Here is a 13492-nt window from a genome sequence, read left to right on the forward strand (position 1 = left end):
CAGGAGCAATGACCTCTTGCTAGAATCCAGCTGGTTATTGAATCAATGTGTAAATTTTTCCAGGCTAGGATTTTATTCACAATACGTTATTTCTTGCAGAGTATATACACATATCTATTTCTGTACTTCAATATAGTACATTCAGGATATGTCTGCTTTTAATTTAAAAGGCTAAACAGATGCCACTTCTTTGAAAAGTTTGCATCTCAGTTCGAGTGTAGTCTGTGAGTTTGCTTTTTTTCCCCCAAGTTGGAGTGCAGTAAGGGGAAAAAAAATCAGAATAAAACACATATGACAGATTTAATGGAACGGAGGCTGCAGTGAATGCTCTTTGATTACTGCATATGCCACAGCACCATGAAAATAAATGCAGATACTCTCTATTGTTAAAGGTTATAATTTAGGATTAATATACAGTACATAATGCAGCACTCATATATATGACACAGAAAACTCAGGAGAATTTTCTAATATACAGTGTGAGCACTGGAAAAAATAACACACATTTAATACATGAGCTCCTCGGTTTCACATATACAGCAGAATGGATTATCCAAACACTGCGTTTTACTATAACAGGTGTGGCTGAATACTCTAATTTCTCCCTTGCGTGTTGTCTTCCTTCACAGGGACACGTTTCAGTGACTGTGACTATCTTTTCTAAGAGCTGTTGTGTGATGTACAGTAAAATAAGAGGAGGAACTTACATTTCTCACTGGATGTCTTGTGTTCCCCTCTAGCACAGGGCTGAATCATGCAAACCAAAGAGTACTCTCACACGCCTCTGAAATCAGAAAGGAGAGTACATTGCATAAAATATGTCCGTCAACTCACCTGTCTCACCATTATTTGTGTGATATCAGCCACCTGGCTTTTTCAGGAATAAAAAAAGGAGAGAAGGTTTCAAACGTTCTCATGCAAAATGCAAGTATTATGTACAGAACAGGTGGGTGAAAATCTATGCCACCTCCTTTCCTCATTAAAAATATATAAAAAAAATACAATTTTAAATTAAAAAACTGACCTGAGCTCTCAAACCTTACATGAACCATAAAAATCAGTTCCTGAATATAGATTATTTTATTAAGCGTAGCTGCAGTTAAATGTCCTTACATGAAAGGACTGAATCTTTTCTCTCCAATACTTGATGTTTTCTCTGCCACCATATTACACATAATGCTAAAACCATGCAAAACAGAGTAAAAAATACTAAAGAATGCAGCATGCTGAGTAGTTTTAAAATTTAGAGGCTTTCGGAGAGATGAAAGAAACATTTTGCTATCACTGTTTGAACAAGAGAATTTTGTATGCTGCAAGCTATTTACATTGTTCCCCTACAAGGAAAACTTGGACGCAGCAGCGTTTTATATGGATATTGCCTTCGGGTTCATATAGTTGTCTGTCTTGCAGGACTGAAATCAGGAATGAGTTACAAGTAACCTAAATGACAGAGCTGAGGAAATGATAGAGAAGAAAGCTGAAAAGCAACTATTTTCAACTTTTGTGTTGTCATTTTATGTCATACAACACCTTCTGTGTTTCTGTCTCACTTACATCCCTGCCTCACTTTATCCTACTCTGTTCATGATTCTTCCGACAAAAGACATTTTTTTAAGTGTTGCAGATGTGGGCTGTGTTGTGGTATCACTTTGCAGGTGGTATCACTAACAGGAAACACTCATTCTTTAGAAATACTAGACCCAGATACTCACACCACGAAGGGCTGGAGCACTTGACAGGATGTAGGTTTTGTTGCACTTTCATGACTTTTTCGAATATTGTGTACTCGTTTAACTGTTGGTTTGCTTTTGTGGTTAATCTTGACCTAAATTGCATTGATTTTTATTGTCCAGTAAATCATGATTCTGCAAAGGCAACAAACTGTAAGGGTGCTACAGAGCCTTTTTGAGAAAGGCAAAAAGTGAACATCAATGAAGAAGGATTGTATACCCAAATGATAAAATGAGGCTGTCACCCAAAAGCAAGAAGGTTCCGAAGCATTGAAACAAAACTGCGCATTGCTGAAGAAGTGACGAACAGAGACAACACATCTATAACAGCAGGAATGGTGGAAAAAGTACACAGTCATAAAACTGTATCCACTTTCGTAAAATGTCACTAAACCAGTAATAGAACAGCTTTCATTTGTCAGGGTCATGGGTGAGAATACCAGTTCTGCTTCTAGCTGTGAAAGCCCCAAATGTCACATGCCACAACGGTGAAACTCCTGAACACTACAGCCTGTTTAAAAAGCCTGCATGCACATGAAATCCAGCGGGGAGCTTAAAATGATGGCAGCACAGCTGAAGCAAACACACAGATCTGTGGATGCACTTGGTCATTCAGCAGACTCCACAACATGAATTGCTCTGTCCCATGCCTTTTGGCTTGCCTCCACTCTCCCTGTCTTCCAGGTAGCCTGTGATTAGTCCACCCAGGCATAGCTCACTCCTGAGTTTTCATCCATTTTAGGGGGCTACCTAGCTCAACACTATCAAGCAAACATTTTAGAGGTCTCCTCCCTCAGAACTCTGTGTCCTTCCTCTGCTTCTGTCCTCGATTTGCATCACTCAGTGACTTAATAGTGTTCATGGAGAATAGGACAAATCACACAAGGCTTTCTTCTTAGTCAACATTCCTTCTATCTTAGTCAACTTTCCCTTTTACCTTAGTTAACGACAACCTTATTCAAACACATGCTCAAACCTGGCCATTTGGCAGCACAGCTGTTTCAGACTATCTTCTGCTATTTAAAATAACACTTTTGCTTGTGTCTTGAACCTCCTGATGAACCTAATTTTCAGTTCATCACTTCAGTTGTTTTAGTCTATCATCTTCTTTAAGGGAGGTAGCATTCTATATCTTGTGGAATGTGGAATTTTAAAATCTGAAATACACGGAACTTTATTATTACTACTTTCTTTACTTTTAGAAGCATTCCTCAAACAGCAGTTCTGATGCAATGCTCATGAGCAGATTTTTGGTCTTCCAGTTATTTAGTAAAACTGAGTATCTGTAGCTGCACCAGTCAGGTACAAGGACCGAACTGTTTGTTGTGTGTATCTATCGCAGGGTATGGTGTATGTACGATGGACAAGCCATGGGTAGTATATTGGCTGGTATACAAGCAATTGTCCAATTGGTAGCTACACCCTTGTCTGCAGCGAGAGAAGGTAATGAAGGATTGTCTTCTCCCCATGCATAATGACAGGGTCTAGTGGGAAAGGAATAAGGTGAAGAAGGAAAACCACCTCAAATCTCTCTATATATGAATATTAAAAGGAACAGACTTCTATTGTCAGAAGTCAGTGACGTCTGTGCTTGGGCTGCTTTTCCTGATTGCACTGCATGTCACAATACAAAATGCAGCATAACTCTGATTGCCCAGCACTGTTCATGTTCTCTCTATGGGAACTGGGCAGCGATTTTTCTTTGAATACATCATTTACAGCTTGCTACAGTGATTTTACAAAGTCAATACATATCCTTAACACAAAGCAAAGAATGAGGGGCATTATGGAGACAGAGAAAGATACTACAGAGAAAGATGAATTCCATTGCACAAGCACATTACAAGTTCCATTCATAGCAATAAAAAATATATATTTTTTGAAACACAAAGTAATTTTTCTCAAAATACATGTAATACAGTTTATATTTAAAGAGATCTTGTGTGCAGCCTACATGTCACTACTGACAAAGTCTCTGGCAGCAAATTATCATATGCTATTTCTTGTGCAATGAAGATCTATTTATTGATTCAAGTCACATATATTTGCATGGCAAGGTTTGTAGACATAGGTAATATTTTCTATTAGACCATCTGATTAGAATGGAAAGATGGATCAGGCACACAAGTCCTTCCCAGAGCAAAAGCTGATCTATTTTTTTCCCCTAGGTATTCAAGCTTGCTTCATGGAAGGCATTATGTCTCCGCACAAACTTAGCTTCTGTTACAGTCTCAGATCACTGTGACTATTACAATGCTGCTACTTAGGTAATTATAAACTCCCTATCTGGGAAGCTGGTCACTCCTCTGCAATATTAGCAGTCTGACATGTTTTCACTACTGTATTGGGAACACACTTTAACAAAATCTCCTGACCACGTGAAGTAATCAAATTGTAGCTTACAAGTGTCGAAGCTTATGGAAAACAATCTTCAGCAGCAAGGTATTAAGCTGGGGTAGAAGTAGTCTGCCAGAAAGCAGTTACATCCCTTGGACTTGCGATAGTTACTCTATGTCACCCCTGTGTCTTACCTCCACAGACAACATAAAGAGTTATTAGGTGATCCACCAGTCTTTTATTTCTGCCTTCCTTTAGATTACTGCTGCTGCAGGGCATGGTTTGCAGTCCATGCTTCCTGAGTGGACTTTAGGACTGAATAGAGAATGAACGAAAGATTAGCCAGACAGGGTCCTCAGTCTGTCCTCATGACACAGGTAAGACAGGATCTTCAGTGAGTACTTGGCTTGAGCTACAGGAATCCACCTCATTTTTGAAATCTACACAGTAACCTCTAAGTGATTTCCTTAGGGTTTAGAGGGATCTTATCAACTGTGTTCCTTCATTGTTTTTCCCACATCCTGCTTCTGGACTTCTGGTTCTGCTGAGAGCCAAAGAGCAAAGGGATCCCCTGAACAGAGCTGCTGGACGCACCTCAGCAAAGCGTAGGGACATCCTTCAGTGCCCCTGGTCCTGGGTGGTGGCTCTGGGGGTGACGCTCTGCACCGCAGCCGGTAAAGGTTCCCCAAGCAGGAATTGGAGCATGGAAGGTCCCCAGGGCACAAAAATGTGTGTGTGTGTTGGACTTCTCTGCAGAAATCCCGCTTTGAAGAACGCTTGCCAACCTGCTGTAAGCAGCGCAGTGCAAACAACGCCAAACTGCCAAGCACGTCAGTAAGGAGAAGTTTTATTCTCATCTCGCCCCTCCACGATCAACTCTGACAGCCAAAAATTGAACATGTCCTTAACACTAGGAGAGAGGAATATATTCTGTAGTGTGCTACCAGCATGATCTAGACAAATTGCACCAATATTTTATTTGAACCCATCACAATGCAACATAACAAGGCATTTCAATTACCTCAACAAGCTACCAATACAACTTTATCATTTCAATTTTTCATCCCTTTTCTCTGACTCGGCGTTTCTTCTATATATCACTGTAAATCTCATCAGTCCCAGCCCAGTTTAGGCTAATAAATTTCAGTCACCACCTCAGACTGAACGAAGAGAAGGAAGCTTGCAGCGAAGGAAGCCAACACCTCCAGTTTTGAGGCCTGGGGCCTAGCACGGGCTCTGAGATGGGCACGGCCCAGAGGCAGGCAGTCGTGCTGCAGCAAGGAGGGTGGCACTACACCCCAGAAACACCCTCGTGTCTCCTCGAAGTGAAATTTAGGCAACAGTTGGAAGCACGCCGTGCCAGAGTACAGTTTTGGCTGGCATAGAGCCTGATGCACACCAGAGCTGTGCATGCAGCTTGGGCCACAATAACTATTACGCACTTCTGCCATGCTATTGCTGTCTTCAAGGAGGGGAAAAAGTTAAGCAGGAAAACAGTTATTTGCATATTAGCTAGAAATGCGCTGAGATCCCCACAGACGGAGGGAGAGAAAACTAATTTCATACCATGATTGTGTTTTTTCTAAGCAACAGTGATAAAGCCCAAGGTTTTCAAAGATTTTATGAATACACAGAAGAGGCAAACAAGATAAAATAATACTGCAAATCAACGTACTTATATGTTTATTAATTCTGACTAAAATTTGCCATCTGTGACGGAGCGTTTTACTAAATAAACCCAACAAATTATAGATTATTCTAGCTAAGAATCTTCATGGCAGTGTTTCTCAAACTGGCACTGAAATAGCTCTACTGTAAATGAATATTTACAATAAAAGAATGCTCATAAAAGTTCCAAAGCATTTTCTAGTGACAGTCTGCTCAACTATTTAGTGATTCAAATGAAAACTCTTCAAGAAAGGCTCCATATCAGTGCAGTACATAAAATATAGAAACGTATGAAAAATGACAAAGGCAGTATGTTACTATTGAGGTGCCTCTAACATGATTGCTAAGCTAGTTGAAGGAGCTTTTCATAAATGAAATACGTCATCAGTTTTTCTAGTATAGATAGAATAAGAGCAAAGTCAACAAAAAGTCTCTTCTTTATTTTCCTTTGAAGATATTACTTCGCCTGAAAATAGTAAAAATTTGTGTTCAGGGCACGTTAGCTAATTCTGGGGCATGCGTTCACAAGTAGGCGCATAAGAGGCTAATTTACATGCTTAAAGGCAACTCAAACTTTGTTTTGCATATGTAAATGTACCTGTCTAAAGTAGGAAGTGGGCTTTCCAGTATGCCCATGTGTGAACTGGGTTTACAGGCTAAAAAAAAAAAAAAAAAAAAAAAAAAAAAAAAAAAAAAAAAAAGAAAGTCTGATCTGCTACTGCTGTCACTGTAGCTGTCATCACAGCACAATTCAGGCAGAAAACCTCAAGACACATATCAGACCAAATCCTGCGGACCTTACTCAAGCAAAAAATCCTGTTGATGTCAACAAACATTTTCCCCAAAGAATTTATACACAATTGAGCCTTCTTCATACATTCATATTTTAGTATCGTTGAATATCTGCAACAAAAATAGAATGGGCTTTCTTCTATAACTCAGACAGGGCATGTGGGAATAAAAAGTAAAAAAAAAAATCCCTCTTTCCAATCCAGGATAGGGACTACTTTTGTAATTTCAGGATCCCTTTGGAAAGGTCTGAGTTTTTGGGTGAGTATAGAGAACTGTTTGAAGAGCAAGTTGCTGTAAAGACAAGCTACAGTGGTCAGCTACATAGGTATTAACCACTCAGAATCCATTTTGGAAAGGTGGCCTCTGCCTCTTTTCCTAATAAGCAATCACTTTAACGTGAGAAGCATGCAGTTAATGTCCTGTGGGTTCAAATAGTATCCACTAGTAAACAAGCCTGTCTCTCAGGTGCTTTTTTTTTTTTTTTTTTTTTGGTTAATCGCTTAGGACTTCCCCCAGACCAGGGTCCATTCTGTCAGAGCAGTTGTAATTCTAGCTGAGGTCTGCTTGATGGAAATGTCATACACTTTGATTTCCTCCCAACCATACGGTTCCAGTTTAGAGTTTTATGGTGAACAAACCATGTGTGTCATGGTGCAGAGAGTTTCAACCTTGATAGCACCTTTGGGTGCAAGATCTGCAGAGAAGAGAGAAGGCCCCAGTAACCTTCTGGTGGAGGGAGGGTGCCTGCTAGAGATAAATCTAAGAGGAGAAAAGGGAACATTTTCAGGAAGCATCTTAGTGGTTATCATAGTCAGAGCCTAGCTGAAAAATCATAAAAAAGTGTTTCCAGAGAGTTCAACCTACTTTCAATTCAGCAGACATTTTTAGCAACAATGAAAAGGAGATAGGTCTGGACATTTTCAAATGGTTTCAGAAATGCTGGAATAGTCTATAGTCTAAAACAGCACCGAGCATTTGAAGGTAACATTTGTGTATGTTTGAAAATGAAAGGAAATTAAGAAGGAAAATTAAAAGACAAAGGATTAAAAAATGCTCAATAACATCTAAAGGAACTAAAACATTTATTTTAAAGTATCTGTAGAAGAGATCACTCTTTACTAAAGTCGACCAGCTATTAATTTATCATAATGTAAGTGGTTTAATTAATATTTAATGATACAGCACTTTCCACAAGAACTGATCTCCAAATGCACCACGTTAGAAAAGGGATATGGTGCCCCAAGAACCACATTTACATGAGACATGACAAATGCGTGGTTCACGTAAATTGCTTTAGCTCCAACAAAGTCATGAGAACACACCAATTTCTGTAAATTTACTACCTGAAAATGATATTACAAATAACATGTAATTTTAGTGTTTATCTTATACGTCTGTGTATGTATATGTCTTGGTAGCTCTGTTTTCTGGTAACCCAGACTGACTTTGTGAAAGTGCTGAACTACATTGCTTGAGACAAGAACTTGTAAACTGTAATTTTGCAGCACTGCCCTCTCACACTGTGCCATCTGATGGCAAACATCACCTGTGTACTAGTTGCTCAGTTATGCAGCAACGCTCACACAAGATAAAATGAAGAGTCTGCATGAGAACTCAGACTCTGTAATGTCACTCTGTTAATTAATGAAGTGACTCACTAAAGGAACCCCCAAACTCCAACCACTAAACTCTATATAGATGTAGAAAGAGGAAATTTATGCATAAGATTCATATTGAAATATCTTCTCCAATCAGTAAAGGAAAAATTTGAGTAGCCTTTAAAGCTTTTCTTGCTTGATTTGATATTTTTCTTCCAAAGTGTAGAGTTTCAAACAGATGATAACATTTTCCAAGTGCTTTGGAGACTGTGTCAGTCACAGGGCTATTCTTAGTATAGCCACTGGCAATACAGAATGACTTCTGGAGCAAGAGGAAGACCAAATACCTCCAAGTCAAATTTTAACTAGGTGGAATTACCTGTAGGAAAGAATTACTAAATCAAACTATAACAGGGTTTGGCACGGGATTGTCTGGCAAGTAGAGAGATACAAATTAATCAAAGTGCTTGGGTGTTATTATTATTTATTTTTTTCTGAGATATGCCTTTAAATATCAAGAGTGTCTGACTTTTTACATTGTTCTTTTTGATTTTGTTAGCTTCTGCAAATGTAGGAATTTTGTTTTCAGCCATAACAAATTTGCTGCTCCTATAGCTTTAGCTCAACCACTGCCTAAAATGGCACTATTGCAATTCAACAAAACACTGAAGTTCGTCATCTGCTTAACTGTTTTCTGAATTAGTTACCTACATGCAGATTTATAATTTGCCTTCCATTTCTTCACTGGTTCCATCACATGGTACATGTACTTCAGACAATTTAAGCTAACTCAGCCAGTTTATCTCCTGCAATGAAGGGCCCATTTCCTTCAGTGACAATTTATGTTAATGATAATCAGATGCTTTTTTAATTAACAATGACCTACAAGCATCCTAATATATTTCTCCCTCTCCCTGATGGTAGTTTTTACAAGACCGTGTCACTCCATTTCATTTGAAACTTGGGGGCTCTTATATTTGTTCAGACAGCATAGGTCCCACAGCCCCTTCATTTTTGCTTTTGCAGCATTTGTGTTCATATTTCCCTGTCAGTGTGTGTAGCTCTAGAAGTGATAGCGCGGTGGGGGGCTGGAGGGGGGGGCGGCATTGCTCCAGCAGTGCAGAATTGATCTTTACGTGTGCAACAGCTTTGAAATTGCTCAGATTCACTAGACTGCCTACACATTCTTAAAGTGGCTCCATATCACATGTACAGAAGTAGGGCTGTCTTGGCCGCACCACCAAAAAGGCACGGTTATGTGCTACCAGTAATAGCCATGGTGTAGAAGACAACCAGTAAAAATAGGTAGCAGAGACAGCACATATATATATACCAAAGCCTGCAACGTAAAATGCAATTCCTTTTATTCTATACTATATATATTTCTAACAAATATAATGATTTATAAATTGCTTCAACACAGGAAGATACAGTCCCTAATCTTGTCTCCTCCACTGAAAAAAAAAGCAACTAGGCTTGTATCTCAGAGTGGTTACAGCTTCCTTTCCAAAGCCTGTTTTTTCTGCACTTCTTGTCAGGGCTATCACTACCCACATGACAGCGCAGGCAGTCGCCTAGGACAGCAGGCTACAAGGGGCAGCAAAAACGTGCCTGTAGCTCAGCTGTCCCATGCCACACTCTGGCATGTTCTGACAAATCTGCCTTCCTCTTTGACTTCTGCTGAGAATGAAGGAGTGTGACCTCGGCGGTGGCCAAGACACTGCACATGTGGTGCTCCCTGCCTTTCCAGCCACAGCTGCACCAGCCTCCTGCAGACACTCACCTGACTCTAATGCAGTGGGGATCTGTATGTTGGCTACAGGTCAGAAGCATCAAGCATCTGTTCATGCTGTCTGATCATAGCCCGATGACTTCTCTAGAAATCCTGTTCTGAAGTCTTTAGAATACAGCTCTCCAGTTGGTGCCATCTCCAAGGCATGACTACATGGAATTAGCGGTTGTCCTTTGCTAGCATGGGAAGGGATGCGAGGGCATTCATGTCTTAAGGCACTTTTTAAGAAGAAAGGTAGACAGAAGTGGATGTGATGGTATGCTGACTCCAAATTCAGGGTCAAACCCCTTCTCAGATCCATGTATCCTTATCTTATCCTGTAGATACCATTGTTTTTATGGTTTTGGACTGCAGTTCAGAAACCTGGGACTCTTTCAAATACCATGCCTGTAAATCAGCCCTATAATAATAAAAGTCCCAGGTGATATCATGCAATACCATGGTCATTATAATAAAAAAACACATTACTTAGCAAGGAGATTTGGAATATTTCCAGACAGTGATCGGAGACTGAAGGCAGCAGAAAGCTGAGTTTTGTGGCCGCTGGAGCTGATGTGTTTCTTTAGGCACAGGGAATTTTTATTAACCCAGATGGGAACTGATAAATACCTGATCTGGATGACAGGAACCAGACATACTCAGGAGAAAGGATCAGTGTTTCCTTGAAATTTAAAGCTGAAATACATCGTGTGTGTGTGTTCCTTTTGTGATCATTGGCACTAGCTGATCATCCAAGCTTAGGTGATGATTTAGATAACACCTTAAGGTTTTATCCCATTCTGACAAGTCAGCTGTATCCTCCACAGAGAGGTGGTGTGCATTATGCTTTTATTTTTTATTTTTTATTTTTTATTTGGTTTAATTTACCAATCATGGATAAGCAATGAGTAATTTGTGAATGTGTAAATAACAGTCTGCCTTTATTTATTTATTTATTTATTTATTTATTTTTATTTTTTATTAACAGGAAGAGTAGAGAAACACAGACTTTATGTACCAGCCTGATAATAATTTTATATGAAGCATGTAAGAACTCAGATTATGGACAAGCAGTTGAAATTCAAACAAAATTACTGTAGATAATTCCTAGTACTAGGAATCAGGAGGAGGTATTAAGAATCAGAGAAGAACAATCAGAACCATGAGGACTGAAGATTAAGGACTTCAGAGTGTCAAATGGATGCACTAGCTGATATGTTATCATTTATTCTGAGCACTGGGGCTGTTATATGTCATGAGCAGAGCACAGAGTCTTATTTTATCTTAAATTCATCCAAGAAATACTCTGCATTTTGCCAGACCAGACTAATCTATTATGTTTTCACTTTTCTGCCAGCTTTGTTACCTGTATAAAATAAAGCTCTTCCTGAAGAGAAAGCTGGATGCTAAACAGCAACCATGAACTTCAGCATTTCTTTCCTGGCAGCACACCTGCCTGCCAGCCTGCTGGAAAGGAGCTGCTGATGTGGAAAGGTAAGGAAGGAGACTATGGACAAGCAGTCCTCAAGCAAAAAGGGAAATCCAGCAAATCGCACTGTAGATTTCTGCCTGAGCTCTACCTAAGACAGGATGGCACACCGGCTCATGGATATGCCTGCTCTTCTCCGGATATTGTCCCTCTCTTTTTATCTTTGTTTAGCCCTGTGGGAGGTAAGCAGAAAGAAGGACATGGCTCTGAAGGCTGACAGCAGCTTGGCTTTGCCTTTTTGTTTGTCCTTGGACTGGGCAGAGGATGCTAGGACCGTTGAGAGACTTACATGGGACTGGAGTATTTAAGCTCTTCAAGGTGTTCCTTAGACTTTCCTTAAGCTCATCTTTCATCCTAAAATGTGTTCAAACTTTCACTTCAGCTCCACTAACACTAAAACATGTTTTGGCTGACACATGAGTGTCTGAGTTCTGTTGTGACAAAAGGTGCCAGGCTGAATGCACAAGATGAAATGTCCCTCATGCACTTTTAAACTCCTGCAGTTGCAAGCAGGTCTTGTACAGATGTCAAGACCTCAGGATCATAGAATCCTTTAGGTTGGAAAAGACCTCTAAGAGCATCAGGTCCAACCATTAACTTAGCACAGCCAAGTCCACCACCAAACCATGTCCCTACACACCACATCTACATCTTCCAAATACCTCCAGGGGTGGTGACTCAGCCACTTCCCTGGGCAGCCTGTTCCAGTGCCTCACAACTCTTTCAGCAAAGACATTTTTCCTAATATCCAACCATGTTTCAGTTCAGATTCACAAGGACCACTTCATAGGAATAAGGGTGCTTATTTGTGTTCTTTCACGCCTCAAATCACCCAGGGCTTAACATAACCTAACTATGGGTTTAATTGATTTTCTGAACTACAGCACTTCACTGAACCAAGATGTCAATTCATGGCCATCAGGAGTCTATGACATTAGCAATTGTTGTTTTGTTGCTATAATAAAATCTGCTAAGGATTCTAAACCAAGAAATTCAGCTAGGCAGGTAAATATTACACATGAACATGAAAACATGAAAATGAATAGAATTTAAATAACTGACTTGATATGGCAAAGATTCCTTCCTTCCTTCCTTCCTTCCTTCCTTCCTGCCTGCCTGCCTGCCTGCAATCCTGCCTGTCTACTTGCCTCCCCATCTTCTTCCAGAAGTGTTTATGATCTTGCCTTCTGTAATTAAATTAACTGAAACATGCAACTTTCTTCATAGCTGCAAGGTGGAATTGCTTCTTCATCTAAACTGCTATACAAACACTCTAAGGAGAAGCTTCTTTGACTCTTTGACTGGATACATTTCTTCCCATTCCTCAAGAGAATCAAAAAAAAAAAAAAATCACCCCAATATGTACATCAGCATTTTTCCTTCCATACTTGCAAACATTTTTGCAAACTAGTGCTTTCAGGGAGTGCTACCGGCCCTTTCCTTTAAAAGAGCAGGCAGCATACTGTAGTGCTCTTCTGTAGAGATCAATTTGAAGATAAATGACAACCTGTAGGATCTGATCCTCAACAGGCATTCCAAAATATCCTTTTTCCTTCTGCACAGCTAAGAAAAATGTAGTTTTCAAAAGCTTATCAAAGTATTTTTATTTGGTATTACTTTTTTTCTTTTTCTTTTTAATTATTTTTTATTATTTTTTACTCTTTAAGCTAACAGACGCTACTCAATATTTCCCAAGTGCACTTACCAGGGAATACTCCCCTGTTCACAAATACCAAATGGGCTTACAAGACTGAGGTCATCATAAGGAGAAGGGGACATCCAAACGGCAGAAAAATTGGGTATTATAATAACTTCCTTAGTGACCAATGAATCTCACTCCCAGAGTAACTTTCCCTGTAGCCTGCTGTCTTTTATTTTTCATGTGCTGGTGTGAATATGCAAATGACAAGGGTAATTTATTGTATCATGTCCCAGTTCCCATGCTGCAAATGTTACTGGTGGTTTGGCGACAGTAGGTAATGTGGTGAACCCTCCTCCCTTGGGAAGTAGTATCTAGTTTTGCTTTGAGGCTCCTGCAATTAACATATCTCTGATGATTTTTGTTTTGTTGCACAAAAAGGCAGGAGGAGCATCAGAGAATTCACTG

This window comes from Anas platyrhynchos, chromosome 2 (assembly GCF_047663525.1).
Source record: "Anas platyrhynchos isolate ZD024472 breed Pekin duck chromosome 2, IASCAAS_PekinDuck_T2T, whole genome shotgun sequence".
Lineage (NCBI taxonomy): Eukaryota > Metazoa > Chordata > Aves > Anseriformes > Anatidae > Anas > Anas platyrhynchos.